Source organism: Triticum aestivum, chromosome 2B, assembly GCF_018294505.1.
Source record: "Triticum aestivum cultivar Chinese Spring chromosome 2B, IWGSC CS RefSeq v2.1, whole genome shotgun sequence".
Lineage (NCBI taxonomy): Eukaryota > Viridiplantae > Streptophyta > Magnoliopsida > Poales > Poaceae > Triticum > Triticum aestivum.
The window spans coordinates 774,989,689-775,011,392 of NC_057798.1; the positions used below are offsets into that span (position 1 = coordinate 774,989,689).

The 21,704-nt window shown below is 52.5% G+C and overlaps 1 long non-coding RNA gene across 1 annotated transcript; it reads left to right on the forward strand.

Annotated features, from left to right (window-relative positions):
- Positions 1-8,502: 8,502 nt before the first annotated feature.
- On the forward strand, positions 8,503-11,099 carry LOC123042660 (uncharacterized). The gene is made up of 3 exons (XR_006418859.1): positions 8,503-8,832; positions 9,423-9,485; positions 9,565-11,099. It is a non-coding gene; the product is annotated as an uncharacterized lncRNA (long non-coding RNA).
- Positions 11,100-21,704: the final 10,605 nt, after the last annotated feature.

The following is a 21,704-nucleotide window of genomic DNA, read 5'->3' on the forward strand; positions in this document are numbered from 1 at the left end:
GCATGCATCAGGGCGATGGGGCTCGCGTACGCGACGGTGGGCGCACGCGAGGTGAGTGGAGGAGGGCGGGTTCTGCAGCGGCCAGCGACAAAACCGGCGGTGCGGGTGTATGTGAGCGAAGGGGCTGCCGGCGGGCAACTGTGCGCGGTGGCGCTCGAGCGTGGCGAGCAGGGGAGGCCCGGACGGTGCTGGAACAGGGGGAGAGAGGAGGACCGGGGTCCTCACCGCGGGCGTAGGGCAACGGCAGTGGGATCGACGAAGGTCGGGGAGGTCCGACGAGGGAGAGGACAAGGCGGCGGCAGTCCGGCGACGACGGGTGAAGATGCAGGGGATGGGCGCCGGCGTCGAGGCGCGTTGGGGCGGCGCGGGATCTGGCCCCTCCCTGATCCAGTCGAGTGGGGGCGTCTGGGAGGAGGCAGGGGGCGGCGTTCGATGGGGTGGAGGTCCAGCGGCGGCGGGCGTCGTCAGGGAGGTGGGGTGGTTCGATCCCGATCCAATCTGGATCGGGAGGGGGGAGAGGTGGCGTCGTGGGGGGGAGTGGGGCGTGGGTGTCGGTTAGGGTTTGCGAGGGTGGGGGAATAAGGAGAGGGAGTGGGCCGGCCGCTAGGTTGGGCTGGGTGGGCCGGTCGGGCGGCCTGGTAGCCAGCTGGGCCAGTCGGCCCAGTGGGGGGAGGGTTTTCTCTTTTTTTCTGTTTGATTTTTTTCCTTGTATTTTCTTTCATTATTTCTTTTCTGTTTTAATTCATTTAACAGTATTTAGGCATTTTATAAAAATGTGTTTACTTCACCATAATTACCGATGCAATAATTGACATAGCCCGAACATTTTTATTTTAATATTTGAAAACTTTTGTCGTTTGCCTATATTTAGAATTTTAAATTTGAAACGGCTTGGAATCATTGCGAGGTTAATAACAGTAAGGGTGGTGACGTGGCATCATTAGCAGAGGTTACTGTAGCTTGATTATCCGGGCGTCACAGTGTGATGGACATCAGCTTGAAGAAGCAATAGTGCGGTCGTGCCGACGCAGGTTGTAACTTGTGACGCGGTCAATGCCGGCTTGATGAAGTGACTATGCGGCGATGCCGGTGTGCCCACTCCGTGTGATCCATGGGGCGGCAATGTTGGGATGATTTATATTTTGCGATTCCGAACTCTTTGTTCGGCTCGCCGAGATGATGATTCGAAGAAGTTGAGCTCCGCTCAATAAAGCGACGACGTGTCTAGTGCAGGTCGGCAGCCGTGGAGCAATATTGCCAAACTGGTTTGACACCAGCGTGATGGTGAAGATTACCTCAGAGGAGGTTTAAAATTTGATGGGCACGTGTTTAAAAACAACGCACAATACCCTAGAAAAAACTTCCTTCAAAAAGGTTGTCCAATATCCCGTTCATGAAGAAACATGAACTCGGGCCGGATTCGTATTCGCGCAGAAAACAGATCCAAAAATTGGTCCACTCATCAGAAGGTTCCCGAAGTTTGAACTGTCGGATCGAGCTGAAATTTTGAGGGATTTTAGATATGGGAATTCTGCTGGAGATGAACGGTTGGATCTTCCAAAGGACCTCTGAGTTGGGCTCTGGAGACCACGCCCTAAACTCATCTGGATTCCCGTCCAGATTTGACAGGGCTCCGATATATCGTAGATTGCCAGAGATTCCTCCATCAGAACTCGACGAAATTTTGCATGGTTGTTGTAGACTTAATTCCGTACAACTCCACCAAAGGAATCGTCAAAGCGATGCTCGAGGAGGTGGTGGCAGCGGATACAGGTTTGCTGTCTAGAAAAACAGCACAGTTACACGAGGGCAATGTTGACGTGGAGCCCCCGGGCTCCATGGATGATTCCTCCACGATCTTGAGAGAGATCGGAGTTGATGTTGATGAAGGTCATCGTCCGAACATGACGATCTAACGCGGAGTGCAGTCCTTGGTCGAAACAAGATGACCAGCCGAGCCGGTGACGAAGATGCCGACGTCGCAGTTAATCTGCATACGAGCCATTGATCCTTTGCCGACCACACAGCGGAACTCGATTAGGGGGTCCCAAGCTGTCGGTGTCAAAACCGGCAGATTTCGGGTAGGGGGTCCCAAGCTGTGTGTCATGGATCGATGGGTAACAGGAGATAGGGGACACTATGTTTATCCAGGTTCAGGCCCTCTCTATCGAGGTAATACTGTACTTCCTGCTTGATTGATCTTGATTAATATAGGGTTACAAGAGTTGATCTACCTCGAGATCATATGTTGTGGTCTAAGACCTAAGGGTATGATGAGTAATGTCATAATGATCAAGCCTCCTCCATCGACTAGCCCAGCCTCGGCTTATATAATGTACCAGAGGCCTAGGATAACAAGAGTCCTAGTCAAATACGCCAGTGGAGAGTAGTCATTGTTTTGATCACCAAGTCTTGTGAATCTTCCTCATGCATGTCATCGGCTGTCCGAACTGGCCCATGAGTAAACGACCATGGGGGTCCTCGGCCCAATCCAACTGACCGGGAGACGACATGGTGAGTACCCCCTAGTCCAGGACACCGTCACCCGTGCCATCAGCAAACATAGTCCTGGATATAACATACCACATGTAGACACGAGCATATGTCTTTACCTCATCCTCATTACCTTCCCGAGGGCAAGTACCAAAGTTCCATGCAATCCAGCTGAAAGGAGCACCGGCTGCCACTCTTTCCTTCTTCTGGTCTTCTGCTTCTGGTTCCCGAGGCTCCGGAGGAACCATACCGATAAGGGCATGCATCTGCTCGCGCTACCCATCAGAATCGGTGCTCATACATAGAGGATTCCCCTCGATAGGAAGATCGGTGATCATAGCAATATCCTGGAATGTCACGGTCATCTCCCCGGTCCGAAGATGGACACTATGTGTCTCTGTCCCCCGACGATCAATAAGCGCGGTGATTGCTGCAGCATTGAGAGGTGGCGTCGACTGGCTGACCAAATGAATGAAAGGGAGGAGCCCTGTCTCCCTTACATACGGTGTGTATCGCTCATCATAGCGCATCCCCCCAAGGTTGACCCTGTGAGACTGAATCTTCAGAGGTTGAAGCTCCTACAAACAAGCAAATCAGAAAATTACATATGGGGCATTTGTGTTTGAAATAAGCACGAAATTCATAATACCGACCACTTTCATTATTACCCACTGCTCCACCGACATAGCGTACGACCGTTGTTGATGGTCCCAATGATCATCGAGAAGCCAAACCATCCTAACAATTTCAAACAAAGCATTCAATACAAGTATCTTACATATTCAACAATCAGTAAACAATAAAAGGAAAGTTGAATACTAATCTAAGATATACAAGGGTACCACAAATGTACACAAGGGTACCACAAATCTACAATCGGTAGATATCTTACATATTCAACAATCAGTAAACAATAAAAGGATCCCTTACAAATCATAATCCTAATCACACAAATCTATATCAATATTACAAATCTACACAAGGGTACCACCAAAACTTGAACAATCTAGGTTCCACAATGACTACAAATTCTAAATCACACCACACTATTTCAATTTATCATATAAAATTCAAATCCAAGCAAATCAAGGGTTCCACCAAAACTTGACTAAATGAGACAAATGTGAACGAATTTACGGAGAAAAAGAAAGGGATCGGAGGAGTTTACCTTGTACGAGGTATTAGGGAAGAGCTCAACGCCAAAAACTTCAGATCCGCTTCATTCTTGAGAGGGGATGTAGAGGGGGAGAGGAGAGGGCCACCGCCGCCGCTGCTTCTCTAACTACTGCTGGAACAATGGGGTGGGTGGGGGAGGAGAGGGCCGCGTGGGCTGCATCTAAGTCACAGTGCAGCGCCTAAGGGCTAGGCGCTGCACACTACATGTGTGGCGCCTAGCTCGGAGGCGCTGCACTGCTGGGTGCGGGCCCCGGGGCTGCCACGGTGGACAGATGTGCAACGCCCCAGAGCTAGGCGCTGCACCGTAGGATGTGGCGCCTGCGTGTCGGGCGCCACTCAAAAAGGTCAGCCGCGTGAATTTTTTTTAGGTGCAGTTCATTCTGTGATTTGAATTCGTCCACAAGTCAAAATTGTCAAATTTGCCCTCTCACAACTTGTCTGGTACAGTGATTCTAGTGGAAACTAGCCGTTCCATCCATTCCTACCTCTCGAGACGCAGCTCAGCGCATTTTATCTATCACATGGCCTAGCGAGCCCAAGCCGGTGTTGCAAGACGCACATGTAACCAACCTTTTGTTCACGCTTGTCGAAGGGGGGTCGGGCTCTCATGCTGGGTTCCCTGCACGTACTATCATGCAGGGCCAATCAACAGCTGACAGCTGTCCTGGTGGACCCCACGACTAACTAAATAACCTTTACTTCTTATTAACTCCTGAATATATTTAAGAAAAAAACTCCTGAATATATTTCCCTTGCCTTATCCCCATGCTCCGTCCGAGAGATTCTGATGCGGTGAGGTCCGTCGCCTCGGACCATGGCCGGCGGCAAGATGGAGCTGTCGAGGCTAGCGTCAGCCACCTCCGGCGGGCTGCGGCCTTAGCCGGCGACCGGTGCCATGACGGGAGCCTTCGCGGGTCGTGCGCGCCGTCTTCGCCTGGATTATTCATTTGCGTCATGGACCTTTGTCCTGAAGTTTGAAGTACACGAGCTATCCAGACTCATCTATCCATTCTTCCCTATTTTTCAATCAAAACGAGTGGCAGCGAAAAACCAATGCCCCGGCCGGCGCAGCGCACGGAGGCGGGCAGCGCTATCCGCGACTGCTTCCATCTTGCCGCCAGCCACGGTCCCAGGCGACGAACCTCACCGCGACGGAATCCTATCGCGCATACCATGGGGATAAGGAAAGGCAAAATGTATTCAGGAGTTAATTAGAAGAACAAGGTTGTTTAGTTAGTCGTGGGGTCCACCAGGACAGCTGTCAGCTGTTGATTGGCCCTGCAGGATAGTACGTGCAGGGAGCCCAGCACGAGAGCCCGACCCTCGGGTCGGGCTCTCATGCTGGGTTCCCTGCACGTACTATCATGCAGGGCCAATCAACAGCTGACAGCTGTCCTGGTGGACCCCACGACTAACTAAATAACCTTTACTTCTTATTAACTCCTGAATATATTTAAGAAAAAAACTCCTGAATATATTTCCCTTGCCTTATCCCCATGCTCCGTCCGAGAGATTCTGATGCGGTGAGGTCCGTCGCCTCGGACCATGGCCGGCGGCAAGATGGAGCTGTCGAGGCTAGCGTCAGCCACCTCCGGCGGGCTGCGGCCTTAGCCGGCGACCGGTGCCATGACGGGAGCCTTCGCGGGTCGTGCGCGCCGTCTTCGCCTGGATTATTCATTTGCGTCATGGACCTTTGTCCTGAAGTTTGAAGTACACGAGCTATCCAGACTCATCTATCCATTCTTCCCTATTTTTCAATCAAAACGAGTGGCAGCGAAAAACCAATGCCCCGGCCGGCGCAGCGCACGGAGGCGGGCAGCGCTATCCGCGACTGCTTCCATCTTGCCGCCAGCCACGGTCCCAGGCGACGAACCTCACCGCGACGGAATCCTATCGCGCATACCATGGGGATAAGGAAAGGCAAAATGTATTCAGGAGTTAATTAGAAGAACAAGGTTGTTTAGTTAGTCGTGGGGTCCACCAGGACAGCTGTCAGCTGTTGATTGGCCCTGCATGATAGTACGTGCAGGGAACCCAGCATGAGAGCCCTCGGGTCGGGCTCTCATGCTGGGTTCCCTGCACGTACTATCATGCAGGGCCAATCAACAGCTGACAGCTGTCCTGGTGGACCCCACGACTAACTAAACAACCTTTACTTCTTATTAACTCCTGAATATATTTAAGAAAAAAACTCCTGAATATATTTCCCTTGCCTTATCCCCATGCTCCGTCCGAGAGATTCTGATGCGGTGAGGTCCGTCGCCTCGGACCATGGCCGGCGGCAAGATGGAGCTGTCGAGGCTAGCGTCAGCCACCTCCGGCGGGCTGCGGCCTTAGCCGGCGACCGGTGCCATGACGGGAGCCTTCGCGGGTCGTGCGCGCCGTCTTCGCCTGGATTATTCATTTGCGTCATGGACCTTTGTCCTGAAGTTTGAAGTACACGAGCTATCCAGACTCATCTATCCATTCTTCCCTATTTTTCAATCAAAACGAGTGGCAGCGAAAAACCAATGCCCCGGCCGGCGCAGCGCACGGAGGCGGGCAGCGCTATCCGCGACTGCTTCCATCTTGCCGCCAGCCACGGTCCCAGGCGACGAACCTCACCGCGACGGAATCCTATCGCGCATACCATGGGGATAAGGAAAGGCAAAATGTATTCAGGAGTTAATTAGAAGAACAAGGTTGTTTAGTTAGTCGTGGGGTCCACCAGGACAGCTGTCAGCTGTTGATTGGCCCTGCAGGATAGTACGTGCAGGGAGCCCAGCACGAGAGCCCGACCCTCGGGTGGCCCGTAGCTTGGACGGCGCCCAATGATGCGCTACTTTCCATCCAAACTTTATTATCACCCCGTCTACCTCGCGGCCGTCCTCGAGTACCCCTTTTGGGTTAAAAATGGATCTGTTACTCTTTTGTGCCAGTTACCACCTAATGTAGTACTGTTACTCCTTGGGATACCCCCTTCTTTACACCTGTTACTCCATGGGAGTTGTTAAAGTCCTGTTACTCCGTGTGGGATGTTGCTGCCCAATTCGTTTTGTCGACAATCGGGACTGTAACTCTACTATTCATTGACTTGTATTTCGCTGAATGTGATCGATCATTTCGTTCATATTGGCATTTTACAAACAACCCTAACACTGCCCCCTGATCTCCTCTCTCTGTGTCCAAACAAGATCGCCACTTGGTTCAAAACTGGGAGGTTTGTTTTTGTTTCCTTCCCACTTCGCTGCTTCTCATTTGAAGTTCTTTTCCTTTAAACAAGGGTGCTAGACGCCGCTGGAAAAACACTGGTGACTGTGGACGACGAGATTCACCGGCGCCAGGAGCGTGATGTGCAACGCTGGCCTCGAGTTCCCCATCACCCGCATCGGGCGCTACCTCAAGAATGGCCATTACACGCAGCGCGTCGACTCTGGCGCCCCCGTCTACCTCGCGACCGTCCTCGAGTACCTCACCACCGAGCTGCTGGAGCTCACCGGCAATGCACGCGCTCATAAAAGCACCAGCTCCTCGGGGATAGTACTCCCAGTAACCCCAAGTACATTATGGCGTCACGCATGGGGGCACTCAAGGTTGTCAATCTCCGTGATGATGACGGACAACCTCTTCTTCCCGGACACCACCGATCTGCTGGAGCTCGCCGGCAACGCACACGCTGGTGTGGCCCTAGCTGGCGCGCGTCCACCGGCGACCCCACCAACATATGCATTTCATTGGGGGGGGGGGGCACTCAAGGTTGTCGATCTCCGTGACGATGACGGACAATCTCTTCTTCCCGGACACCACCGATCTGCTGGAGCTCGCCGGCAACGCACACTCTGGTGTGGCCCTGGATGGCGCGCGTCCATCGGCGACCCCACCAACATTTATTATATGAATATTTTAAATAAATAGATACGAGCCGTGCCGTGCCGGCACGCGTGTGTGCAAGGGAGCGTGATGTGCAACGCTGGCCTCGAGTTCCCAATCGCCCGCATCGGGCGCTACCTCAAGAAGGGCCACTACGCGCAGCGCGTCGGCTCCGGCGCCCCCATCTACCTCGCGACCATCCTCGAGTACCTCACCACCAAGCTGCTTGAGCTCACCGGCAACGCACGCGCTCATAAAAGCACCAGCTATGGCGTCACACATGGGGGGCACTCAAGGTTGTCGATCTCCGTGATGATGACGGACAACCTCTTCTTCCCGGACACCACCGATCTGCTGGAGCTCGCCGGCAACGCACACGCTGGTGTGGCCCTGGGTGGCGCACGTCCATCGGCGACCCCACCAACATATGTATTTCATAAAAACATATTCTCCGATCTGCTGGAGCTCGCCGGCAACGCACACGCTGGTGTGGCCCTGGCTGGCGCTCTTCCATCGGCGACCCCACCAACATATGTATTTCATAAAAACATATTCTTATATGAAGATAAATATAATAAAAAGTATTTGAATATAAATAAAATACCGATTTTATTTTATATTAAAAATTATTATATGAATATTTTAAACAAATGAATACGGGCCGTGCCATGCCGGCCCGCGTGCTGCGGCCCCAGGACCAGGCACGGCCCAGTTAGTAAACAGGCCGGCACGTTGGCCCGTTTAGCACGGTGGGCCGTATATTTTCAGCCTGTTATTTGATGCACTGAGCGTTTTGGCCCAGGGCATGCCGCGTGCCGGTCCCGGCCCGTTTAGCCCGTGTCGTGCCTGGCCCAAGGCGGGCCGTGCCGGCGTGCTCACGGGCCGGCCCGAAAACAAAAACGGCCCATTTGGCCAGCTATAGGCGTGACATAAAGAGAGCAACCCTAGCCTCACCAAACCCTGTCCAAAACCTGGCAACTCGCCTTGGCCCACCAGCCATAGACACACACTCACCTCCCAAACCCCGTCTTCCTCACCAGACGCGTGTTCGCAGTCGCCTCAAGCACTTATGGAAGTTCTGGCCGCCGCCGCCGGCTCCTACTCGAGCAGTCAAATCGCATTTGCTGCTAAGGCTGCCCGAAACCCTATGCACGCGTATACATCCTACCTATATCTTCAATGGTTCAGACTCGGAATCAAAGCAAGGCTGCCCGGAGAGAGAAACCAGATCCAAGCGACGCCCGGCGAAGGCTGGCCGGAGGGATTGGGTAGGCGCTGCGACCAGCGAAGGCCAGGAGATTCAAACGACCCCGGGTATGTTCGTTCTTCCAACCCGTTTTCAGTAGGACCTCGGGTTTAGGGTGGTCGGACGCTAGCAGCCAGATACCGGTGGACCGAGCGCTGGTCGCCGCCTCGCCTGACTGCTCGGCTGCTGCCTCTCGGACGAGGGGCACAACTCCACTTGTTTACAAGCCGCCGCTGCCGCCGCCCTCGGCGGCAAATTTGTAGGAGGCGTTGCATGGCTCGCCTCTGCTAGCTGTAGATTCAGGGTGGTAAATGCTTAGGTTTGTTCTAAAATTTGATGTGATGTGCAAATTTAGCTATATTCATGGCGTGTTGGTTTAATAAGTGTGGTGATCCACCTAGTGTTTCCTAATAGTGTCCAGATTCACCTAGTGTCTACTATGGAGTGTGGTGATTCACTGAAAACAAGCAGTTCGTGATAAATTTAGTCTTGATAGCTCTTGTAATATTGTTAGTCGTTGCTGTAGTAGAGAGCTGCAGTAAAATGCTGGACAGCAGGGTGACTGCTTAAAGATTATGTGGTGCTCAATATTGAGAATTCTAGAGCTTTGGTAATTCTTTAATGAAGAAATGTCCTTGACACAGCTGATTTTTTGCAGATTCAGCCAAGTAGTGTGAGCTCATCCAGTTCTTTCACTCAGTTGAAGATGCCCTTGAAGAAGGTTTGTTCCCTTTTTCAACTTTACTGTTTTTTCTGCTAAAAGAAGCATTGCCTCTAATATTGACTGGTTTGATATATAGAGAGTTCGAACAGATGGGAATCATGAGCCACATTTGGAAGATTCAGGAAGTCTTGGTGTTCTGGTATAGAGCCGGCCCCCGCCTACACAGCAGACAACTCATAGGCTCCCTTGTCGACACAAGTCTTAGAATGCAAGATATGAAGCGCGTGACGCGACCTCCTACCCGCATGCATATACGGGTAACCCGACGGATAAAAGTTTCACTTGGCGGGTGCGGGTATGGAATGGTAGTACCCGTCGGGTACTGACGTGGTGTTGCAAAAGGCATATGCCACGGGGTGGCTAAGATCGGTGTTGGTGCAGCGCTCTGCAGATTCGGCACCCGCAGGGATTGCGCCGGAGCGCAGACACGTGAAGTACCCAGGTTTAGGGCCCTCCCGGAGGAGGTAAACCTTGTTTGATGAATTCACAATCGAATTCGATGAATAAGAAATGAATTCGTTGAAAAACAATCGAATTCGATGAATAAGAATCGAATTCGAGAAAGCCCCTGGTAAAGCTGAACCTCGCAGGTGCGATACATGCTGAGCCGAGGTGGCCGGCGGCGCCAAGCTCTGGGAAGGTGTGAAGATGAGGAGGGAGGGAGGGGGTGCAGCGAGACCCGTGCACAGAAGAGTGAGGGGAAGCAGCGGTTTCTACTGGCATATTCTAGATGTTGCTTGCTGCACGTAGTGTGAGACGAATGGACTACTCGGGCTGCAGCGTTGACGAACAAGACGAGCAACTTGCTATCTACTGGCACTGGCAGGCAGCCATTCTCAAGCACGGCCAGGTCCCGCCGCGTGGCACAAGGGCCCGTCCCGCCGTCCCATCCTTGTTGCACCACCTTCCTTCCCCTCCAAGGCTTGAAGTGGTACTACTACAGTAGTACTACTGCTCTGCTCGCGCCCATGTTTCCAAACTCTTCCATCACCGTCCAAAACAGCTTCGGCAGGGAGTGGAGAGCATGCCCCGCCGCCATCTCCCTTTGGGTCCTCCGCGTCACGCGAGCGAAGGACCTAAACCCTAAACCCTAATGAGCCGCCCCGGCCCGACCTCCCCGACGCAAATGCGCGCTCCGCCGGCCCCGCCGCTCCCTGCCGTGGTGGGCTGGGAGCTGGAGCGGAACAAGGCGTGGCTGCAGCAGCATGCCAACCCACGCGTGCGGCAGCTCACGTTCCAAATCACATCCGATCTGGTCTCTCTTTATCCCATTTTTTTCTTCACTTTTAAGCTGCATGGTGTTCGTGTTCGACTGTAAAGCAAGTGATTTTTCGACCTCATCCTTTAGCTAATTTGGAGATTCTCCAAAAAAATCACTTGTTTAGGGATGAACCGTTTTCTCTCAGTTAAGTCAATTTTTGTAAGCAAGTGATTTTTTTTATCTCCTCCAAATCACCTACGCGAAAGTGTGAAGGTCATCAAGTATCTTTAGATCCAAGAGCAACGTGGCAGCATCCAGAAGCAACGGCAGACCAAAAGCAACATGTTGTGTCTGTGGCTGTTCCAACTGGCTGCACCGCATTGAAGGCTCCGACTGGCTGCCCTGCCACATCACCGCATCAAATGGAAGGGGATCCAGCTGGTTGTGTCTGTGGCTGTTCCAACCGGCGCATCGCCGGCAAATCCTCTTCCCACACTGGTGGTTCTTCTTCCCCTCTTCGCATCGCTGGTATCAGATCTCCCCGGACTCGGTCTTTGTCGGGTCAATTGTCAGGTACATCACACCGGCTTTCAGAGGCATTGGGTGGCGGAGGCGAATCAGATTCATCAACATTTTTTAATAGACGAACTATGTAAAAAAATCATGAACATTTTTCATTTCCCGAACATTCGTTTTCAAAATTCTGAAGACTTTTTTTAATATGCGAACATTTTTTCTAAACCGTGAACATTTTCTAAATGCACAAACATTTAAAAACCGTAAAGACCTTTTTAAAAATCTCTCTGTGAACTCGTATCTATTGGGCCAGGCCAAGCCATCAACTACTCTTGGGCCTCGGTCCAACAGCTTAAAAGGCCGAGGACGAGAACACGTGTCGGCCTTACGATACCAGGACGAGGACACGCATTGGCATTACATTGTCTCAGCGGCCACGCGCGGTAATGAAAGTGTTACCGCTGAAAAATATCGTTGCTTCCGGGACCAAGCAAACGGTGATGCTCTAGTTGTCATCGAACAATACCATCTTCTCCGTGACTCGTCTGCTTCTTCTCTGTTACGCTAGAGAAACGCGGCAACGGCCACCCTTCTCTCGCGCCTACCACATGCACAACTACCATGGATTTTTGAAGGAGCCTCCGACCACGCCCACTTAACAAATCTTCACTCGAGGGCGCCTCTTCCTTCTCCTTCTCCTCTATTGGTAAAAGAATGAGATATTCTTCACTCGAGGGAGCCTCTTCCTTCTCCTTCTCCTCTATTGGAATGAGGGAGGTGGGCTGGTGTGAGCTTTGAGCTTGTTTACGGTTGCGACCAGCAGGAGTAGTAGTCCAACAATTATCATGCAAATAGGAACCAACCATCCAACACACAAGCAACCAGAGAGATGAAGGGAGAGGCATTGTTCACACGCACCTCGCGGAGACGGGACGGAGCCGCCGACGCCGGCCCCGAATCTAGAACCAAGAAGGGCTAGTCGAAATTACCTGTGGCAAGAAGCATTCTCAAAAAGTCGTATGGGGTGTCGATTTGCGTGGGCAGAGATTGGCCTTTGTGAACAGAACCCGCTGCCGCGTGTAGGCTGCAAACCACGTGTCATGGTCTCAGTTAGAGCCGGCCCCCGCCTACATGGCAGACAACTCATAGGCTCCCTTGTCGACACGGGTCTTAGAATGCAAGATATGAAGCGCGCGACGCGACCTCCTACCCGCATGCATATACGGGTAACCCGACGGATAAAAGTTTCACTTGGCGGGTGCGGGTATGGAATGGTAGTACCCGTCAGGTACTGACATGGTGTTGCAGAAGGCATATGCCACGGGGTGGCTAAGATAGGTGTTGGGGCAGCGCTCTGCAGATTCAGCACCCGCAGGGATTGCGCCAGAGCGCGGATACGTGAAGTACCCAGGTTTAGGGCCCTCCCGGAGGAGGTAACACCTTGTTTGATGAATTCACAATCGAATTCGATGAATAAGAAATGAATTCGTTGAAAAAGAATCGAATTCGATAAATATTAATCGAATTCGATGAATAAGAATCGAATTCGAGAAAGCCCCTAGTAAAGCTGAACCTCGCAGATGCGATACATGCTGAGCCGAGGTGGCCGGCGGCGCCAAGCTCTGGGAGGTGTGAGGATGAGGAGGGAGGGAGGGGGTGCAGCGAGGCCCGTGCACAAAAGAGTGAGGGGAAGCAGCGGTTTCTACTGGCCTATTCTAGATGTTGCTTGTTGCACGGAGTGTGAGACGAATGGACTACTCAGGCTGCAGCGTTGACGAACAAGACGAGCGACTTGCTATCTACTGGCACTGGCAGGCAGCCATTCTCAAGCACGGCCAGGTCCCGCCGCGTGGCACAAGGGCCCGTCCCGCCGTCCCATCCTTGTTGCACCACCTTCCTTCCCCTCCAAGGCTTGAAGTGGTACTACTACAGTAGTACTGCTGCTCTGCTCGCGCCCATGTTTCCAAACTCTTCCATCACCGTCCAAAACAGCTTCGGTAGAGAGTGGAGAGCACGCCCCGCCGCCGTCTCCCTTTGGATCCTCTGCGTCACGCGAGCGGAGGACCTAAACCCTAAACCCTAATGAGCCGCCCCGGCCCGACCTCCCCGGTGCAAATGCGCGCTCCGCCGGCCCCGCCGCTCCCGTGTGGGCTGGGAGCTGGAGCGGATCAAGGCGTGGCTGCAGCAGCATGCCAACCCACACGTGCGGCAGCTGACGTTCCAAATCTATGTGCCAGCACTCGATATGCCAACTATGTAGCACAAATCATGCCTTTATTCACGGGAAATTTCGGCATGACCTTTGCTAAAAAAATGGACATATCGAGCGCCTGAAATTCACCGGAACGGAAATGAATCAACATTCCGGCGTAACATAGGCCACTCGGATCATTTTCCAAACATGACATGTCCAAAACATGACATATGCACATATCACATGTCCAGTTCAAATTTGCATATAAATTCAGCTAATTTTGAAACCTAGCTAAATTCATAACTAAATAGATAACCTAATTAATTAACATAACTGAAGAACTCTAGCAGAGAGGGGGGGGGGTTTACAGAGAGTGCAGGGGCGAGGAGGCAGGCCCGACGACGGTCGGCAGGGGAGAGGAGGGAGGCGAGGGCCGACGGGTCGGGGGCGAGCGCGCCGGGGTCGGGGGCGAGCGCCGGCGCCGGAGTCGGGGGCGAGGGCCGGCCGGGTCGGGGGCGAGCGGCGGGGTCGGGGTTGAGGGTCGGGGGCTAGCGTCGGCGCCGGGGTCGGGGTCGAGGGCTGGGACGGGGGCGAGCGCCGGGGTCGGGGGCTAGCGCCGGCGCTGGCGGAGTCGGGGGCGAGCGCCGGGGCCGGTCGGGCGCCGCGGTGCGACGGGGGAGAGAGAGTGGGAATTTGGGGGGAAATGGCGGGATGAAGCAGGGCGAGTGAGAATTTTGGGTTAAGTGGACGTAGCAGTAGCACGTTACATCAAAACGCGCTGCTACTAACATCAGTAGCTGCAGCGGTTTAGGTAAAATGCGCTACTACTAAATTCAGTAGCTGCAGCGGTTTATGCAAAACGCGCTGCTACTACCGTCGCTATTGCCAGTTTGCCTTTTTCTTTTCCTTTATTTTATCCCACTTTTATTTCCCGAGGGCAGTGAACGAAGGGAGGGCGATATATATTGCATCATTTGACGGTTAAATATGTATGCAAAATAGGAACATATATATTACACATCATTGGACCCATGCATAATAATGGCTAAGTGTGTATATAAAATAGGAACATATATATATTACACATCATTGGACCCATAACATACGTTTCCTCAGTGCTGACGTTTTCATTTTTGAGTCAGCTTCTTTCCCTTCTTGTTCGTCGAAGAATAATTGAGCCCCTCATTGTGACTTTGCCTTTTCCATGGAGTACGATTTTTCTTAGGTAATGTAGTATTGATTCTTCTTTTGACGTATACTTCATCATCATCGTCATCTTCCCTCATTGGGTTGCCGTACTGATCATAGTCTTCCTCGTTGGCGACTCCATCCATTCCAATGATGTTCCTTTTGCCTCTCCTCACGACAACACGGCTGGGATTGCGCTGGTCAGTTACGAAGATGCATTGTGTCACGTGCTTAGTGTGTACCCATGGCTCGTTTTTTGCGATAGCGTTCACGGTAGCGCTCTTGGTGTCGGGTATAGTCATGGTAGTGAACATCCGGCTTTCTCTTTCGACATTCTTAGCCCATCTGACACGGAACATCGTAGTGTTGTGCAGTCCAGAGTAGTCAAGCTCCCAGATCTCCTCGACCCTTTCATAAAATTGTTCAGTTGTGTCGTTATCGCTGCCGGTCATGCATTCCATCGTCACCCCTGAGTTCTGATCATCACTGTCCATATCTTTTGCCTTCGTGTAGAACGTGTATCCGTTGATATCATATGCCTGATAGGTTACGAGGTTGGGCGAGGGGCCATGTGCTAAGGCGTATATGAGCAATCCGTCCTTAGAGCCCTCCTCCGGGGGATTAGCAATAATATGCTCTTTGAACCAATGCAGGAAAGTGGAGTTGTGCTCTCTAGTAACTTCGGCGTCCGTCCTGCATACCCCCCGGTCACGATACTTCTTTGCGATAATTTCTTTGTGCAGTGCCACGAAAGGATCTACCTCGTCTAGGTGTTGTAGCACTACCAAGTTTGCTCTGTCAAAGTCGCTGCATCGATCTGAGTATGCCACGTGCAGTTCCCTGCGACCGTTGCAGTGACCATCTCCTTCGAGCCTCCCATCGTGCTTGTTAACGGGCAAACCAACACTAGCACCAGGCGGCTGGTCTGCGCCATATAGAAAATTCTAACAGAAAGAGATGCACTCTTGTGCCAAATAGCCCTGGACGATGCTTCCATCCGGACGGGACATGTTACGAACGAATCCTTTGATGATCCCATTCATCCTCTCAAACGGCATCATGTTGTGCAGGAATGACGGCCCCAGGTCTATTATGTCATCCACAATATGGACACACAGATGCACCATCACGTCGAAGAACGCGGGCGGGAAGTACATCTCAAGCTCATTCAGTATCACAACGATCTCTTCCTGTAGCCTTTGGAGCTGCTTCACACTGATCGACTTTCGAGAGATGACGTCGAAAAAGTTGCAGAGACCAATAAGCGTGTCACGGACGTGCTTGTCCATTATCCCTCTAAGGGCAACAGGTAGTATCTACGTCATCATCACATGACAGTCATGAGACTTCATCCCGCTGAACCTTTTCTTGTCCGTGTCTAGATATCTGCTTATCTTGCCACAGTAACCGGAACTAACTTTGACTCCGGTAAGGCACTTAAAGAATTGATTGATCTCAGCCTGACTTAAGGTGAAGCAAGAAGGGGGGCAATAATTCTCTTTCTTTATTTTCTTGACCTTCTTCTCCCGTGCCTCTGTCTCCGTCTCTGTCTCGTCTGACATTTTACGGGCCGGCATGTGCAGATCTTCCCTGATTTTCAAATCTTGCAAGTCTTTTCTTGCCTTCGGCCCATCCTTGGTCTTATCCGGCATGTTCATCAGTGTTGCGAGCAAGCTCTCAAGGACATTCTTACAGATATGCATTTGATCAAGGCAATGAGGTGTATCGAGTTTGTGCCAGTACTCCAAGTCCCAGAACACAGACCTCATCTTCCATACCTTCAGCAGCGGCTCCGGCGCCTTTCTCATCGTCTTTCCCGGCGCGGGGCACTCCTTCTAGTTTTTCAACAGCTCATCGATTTCGGCACCGCTCCGCTTACGTGGAGGTCCTCGATGCTCAGCGTAACCATTGAATAGATCTCCATGGTTTCTCCACGGGTCGTCCTGTTCAAGCCATCTTCGATGCCCCATGTACACGATTTTCCCAGACCCGCCATCTTTCCTTGACGTTAGCTGCTAAGACGTCGTATCATCCATGCACCACGTGCATCCGCAATATCCATGGCACACCTGGCATGCCACATATCCGTAACCGAGATAGTCCTGCACTGTCGTGATCAGCGCGGCTCTCATGTTGAAATACTCACCTTTGCTGGCGTCCCATGTCTTGGCCGGTGTTTTCCATAACGTGTCTAACTCCTCTTGAAGTAGCCTCAGATACAAATTAATATTATTTCCTGGTTGTTTCGGCCCTTGAATAAGCATGCTCATGTGAATGTACTTCGATTTCATGCACAACCAGGGAGGAGGTTGTACATCCATACAAACACGGGCCATGTGCTATGGTTGGTGTTCTGGTTGCCAAACGGATTCATGCCATCGGTACACGCGGCGAGCACGATGTTCCTTGCATCACATTCAAAATATCGATAGAAGCTGTTCAACGCTCTCCACTGGCTTCCATCCTTCACGTGTCTCAGCTTCGGATCATCTCAATCGTCGGGCTTCTTCCTCTCCGCGTGACAGCACATTAGCTTTGCTTCCTTGGGATCTAAAAAATACCTCTGGAGACGGGGAGTGATCGGTAAGTACCATACAACTTTCTGGGGACATTTCTTCCCGGCCTTCTTGTATCGAGAAGCATTGCACACCGGACAGCTTGTTTTTTCCGCGTGCTCCTTCCGATAAATTATGCAATCGTTGATGCATGCATGGTATCTAACGTGTGCTAGATCAAGAGGGCACACGATCTTCTTGGCCTCATCAACACTAGTAGGACACAGATTACCCGCGGGAAGAACGTCCTTTAGGTACTTGAGATGCTCATCGAGGCTAGTGTCGGTCCATTTGTTTTTAGCCTTCGTCTTCAGGAGTTGGAGCATGAAACTCAAGCGGGTCACCTCAGGATTGCAACCATCATACAATGGAGTGTTCGAGTCTACCACCAGTTGCTCCAGCTTAGCCTCCTCTCTAGAAGCAGCTCTCTCAGTACTCGTCTCCTTGCGAAGCAATGCTTGAACATGAGGGTCCCGCACAATTGAACTTAGTACCGACGAACTCTGTTGCGTGGAGTCCATGTCGTTCTCTCCGCCGCCATGTCCGGCCCCTTCTCCGCCGCCATGTCCGGCCTCTTCCCCGCCGCCATTATCGATCATCTCTTCGTCTTGCCCCGCGCCATCATTGCCTGCCCCGTCGGCATCCTCAACATCGTCATCCTCATCTTCAATTATCCACCGAGTATAGCCATCCATGAAACCAGTCATGAGCAGGTGCGCTTCGACACGACCATCGTCATGGGGGTCGAGCCAAACTTGTTCTTTGCATTTTTGACACGGACATAAAACCTCTGTCCGGTTATTTTCTTTCATGTCCTGCACCGCCGACCGCAACCACCCGTCCACCATCGTTCCACTGACCATCGTCAACTCTGCATGGTAATAATAAACAAATTAATTATAAAAATACATGCATGCATCAAAGTCATAAAATTTTTTGGCATGACCTTCCCAAAAAATAGGACATATATGGATCTAGAGTTTGCCCGGAATTCGCCGAAACGGAAATAAATCGACATTTCGGCAAAACATAGGCAACTCAAAAGCACAATTTGGCGGCGTCAACTCATGCCACACACACAATTTCCATAAACATATCACACACACATAAACATATTTTCATTTTGCAAAAGCATGAAATTTTCATCACCTCTATCTCGATCGAGATCGAGCACACGGTGGAGATGATGTTGTAGGGAGATCAAAAGTGCACAAAGCTCTTCTTGACAAATATAGATCTAGTTAGGGGGCAAATAGGTCACTTAACTAAATCCTACATCTACCTAGCTACCTAATTTGGGAGGAGACAACTTCAACTAGTGGAAGGGGCAGGAAAAAGAGAAAGGAGATGCATTAATGGAGGTGGTGTAGTTATGTAGGAGTAATGAAGAGAGAGAAAGGTGGATAGAAGAGAGAGAGTAATGGGGGAGAATTATTGAGGAGAAGAAGAAGAGTGAGAGTGGGAGCATGTGGTGGAGGTAGGGGGAAGGGAAGAGAGGAGGGGGAGGTAGGGGGAAGGGAAAAGAGGAGGGGGAGGGAGGGACGGGTGGGGAAAGGTGTTGGGTTGGTGCGGGTTAGCAGTAGCGCGGGACATAAAACGCGTTGCTGATAAGGATTTAACAGCAGCGCGCTTTGGGATACGGCGCTACTGCTAACTGGGACAAAAAAGTGTGGCAATTTGAAATTTACCAGCAGCGATCCCGGAAAAAGCGCGCTACTACTACATACTTAGTAGTAGCGCGGTTCTTGCGACCGCGCTACTGCTACTTAGAGTTAGGTGAACACCACTGGTCGATATTTGTAGCAGCGCATTTTAGGCCGAGCGCGCTACTCCTAAATCCTTATCAGCAGCGAGTTTACAGGACACGCGCTACTACTAGTTAGCAGCAGCGCTCCTTTTTGAACCGCGCTGTTGCTAAGATTCTGTGTATAGGCTTTTCCCTAGTAGTGCGTGCTCGGAAGCGAGCAGATGGATGTGCCACAGCTCCCCTAAACAACTAGGCACGGTCCTCCTTCTCTTCGTTGGCGGCGCACCGTGTCTCCTCCTTGTGAGCGAGCAGTCCCTCCTCATCGTCCTGATACCCGTTCGCCATGTACTTGTCGTACTGCGCCCAATATTCTGCATGCTGGGGCTCCTGGCCCCATGGCAGGTCGTAAGCAAAGTGGATGGTCGACGCCCGGAAGACCGTGTCCTACAAAATTGCGTCCAAGTTTTAGGAGGTCGGACTGCCCAAAAGAAGGTTGGAAGGAGCAATTTCTCCTGTACGAACTGATGTAAACCCAGGAGGGGGGACATCTCAGTGCGGCTCTTCCCTGATAGCAACGGTGGCTGCGACGTGCACGGGCGAGCTCGTGCGCAGGTCGCCGGCGGGGCATGCGGTGTACTGCCCATGGGGGACGCCGTAGTTTTGGCACACCCCGTCGACCTCCTCGTGACAATAGGCAGCCTCCTCCACGGTGTCGAAGGTGCCGAGCCACCTCTCGGCTTCCGCCCTGGAGATCCTCGCCCCAAACTTGCCACTAGATTGCTGGCACACACAGCGGAACTTGGTCCGGGCTTCGACGTGGCCGGACGGTGCGACTGAGACGACGCCACCATCGTTAGCCGCGGGCTGGCTGAAGTCCGATGACAGCGTCGTCTCGGTCGCACCGTCCGGCCACGTCGACGCCCGGACCAAGTTATGCGGCGTGTGCCGGCAAACTAGCGGCAAGTTTGGGGCGAGGATCTCCAGGGCGAAAGCCGGGAGGTGGCTCGGCACCTTCGCACCGCGGAGGAGGCTCATCGATGCAGTCATGACATATGTCGCCGGGATGGGAAATCTTCTTGCCACAGGTAATTTCGACTAGCCCTTCTTGTATTTCTAGTTTCTGGTTCATCTTCAGATCTTTGCGATGCCACATGGGCTTGAATCGGGCGGTAGTGGATGGCCTTGAATCAGGCAGACGCGATGACAGAGGGCTTGAATGGGGCGACGGAAAAGCGACTGATTCATCCGATTTGGAGGAGGGCGACACGGCAGTGGAGAGGTAAGATCTCGCGGCATGGTATGTCATCGGACTCCTCCTCCTTGGCAAACATGCGACTGGAGGAGATGGTGGCGCCGGTTGTCACCCGCGCCTCCCTCCCATGCTTCCACTACCAGCCAAGAGGTGGGAAACCACCATCATGGTGGTTTTCCACCTCCTCGCCGGCCTCGTTCTCGTGGAGGCGGACGCAGCGGAGATACCATCTCATGGAGTGTTGCGTCTTCCACACACTGCCGCAGTCCAGCTCGGACGAGGAGGACGATGGACGCAGGCATGGCAGAAGGCACCCACGAGATTCCCGGAGGCCTAAGAGCCGCAGGAAGTGGGACTTGGTCTAAGATGGATGGGGCGATGTTTCCTTCAAGAAAAGCTCACTGATTGCTCCGAGGCGGCGGGGCATCTGGGACCAACAGGTAGACGATGATGATCTGATGTATTCTCTTTTCGAGAATCATCAGAGCATATCATCAGAAGGAAGAAAATAAAACCAAGAGAAAGTCTCTGCTCCTCTGGTTGCACTAGATGTACACGCATGTCATTAACCGTGTTGTTCTTTTGAGCTGAGCACACACCGAGCTCCAATGGCAGAGAATGGAGATCCTCGCCCCAAACTTGCCGCTAGTTTGCCTTGCCTCCCTGCGACGGCTCCGCCGCTCAGGCCGCCCGGATGCGCCATTCTGCCCACGGTCGCGTCTTTGCCACCCCCCGCCCCCGTGCAGAGGGGCAGCGTGCGGCCGTTCGTTTGGTCAAGGAGGTGACGATATTGTTCAGCGGTAAAAACGTTAATCAAACTTTCGAAAAAAAAATATTAACAATGCGGACGAGGTTGCGCCTATAAGGTGGGCAATTATGGGTGGTCTGGCGAGGAGGCGGGCGTGTATCAACGGGCGCGGCGTGCCGCCGCGCGGGCTCCGCTAGTATTAGCTAGTATACAACAGTCTATCAAGTCGCAGTGCAGTGCGTGCTCTCGTTGACAGCTGGGCGATAGTTGGGCCACTTGGATCTTCCTCCCTGCCTCTGTTGATCCTTTCCGTCCATCTCGTGAAAGAGTCACCGCCAACCAGTAGTATGTGATGCACGGCGGAAAGAGGTCGTCGAGCAGTCACGCGCTGGAGGCTGGGATGCGCGTCCCGCTGCTGACGTTCTCGCCAACTTCGGCATCACTCCTACCCAGCTCGCATCGAATGGGTGGCGCATCATGGCGGGCTTCCTCGCCCTCTGCCATTCCGACGGCATGCCGCCGGACGGAACGCGGCAGGAGGAGGCTCTCCCGCGCGGGGACGGTGCGGCGTGGGCGGGATATGGTTGCTGGAGTGGTCGCTGGCAGTGGGGCTGCCCGACGGCGGCGAGAGGCGGCGGTGAGTTGTTGTTGAAATTGGTAGATCAATTTTATAGGGGAAATAATTTATTTTTTGGTTTGCAAAAGAGTTAACTAGTGTTTTTTGGGTTTGGAAAAGAGTTAATTAATTGACATATGCAGGCGCGTGATGCATCAGTCCGTTTGGGCTGGTTAGATAGACTTTCACCGAGTTCAGC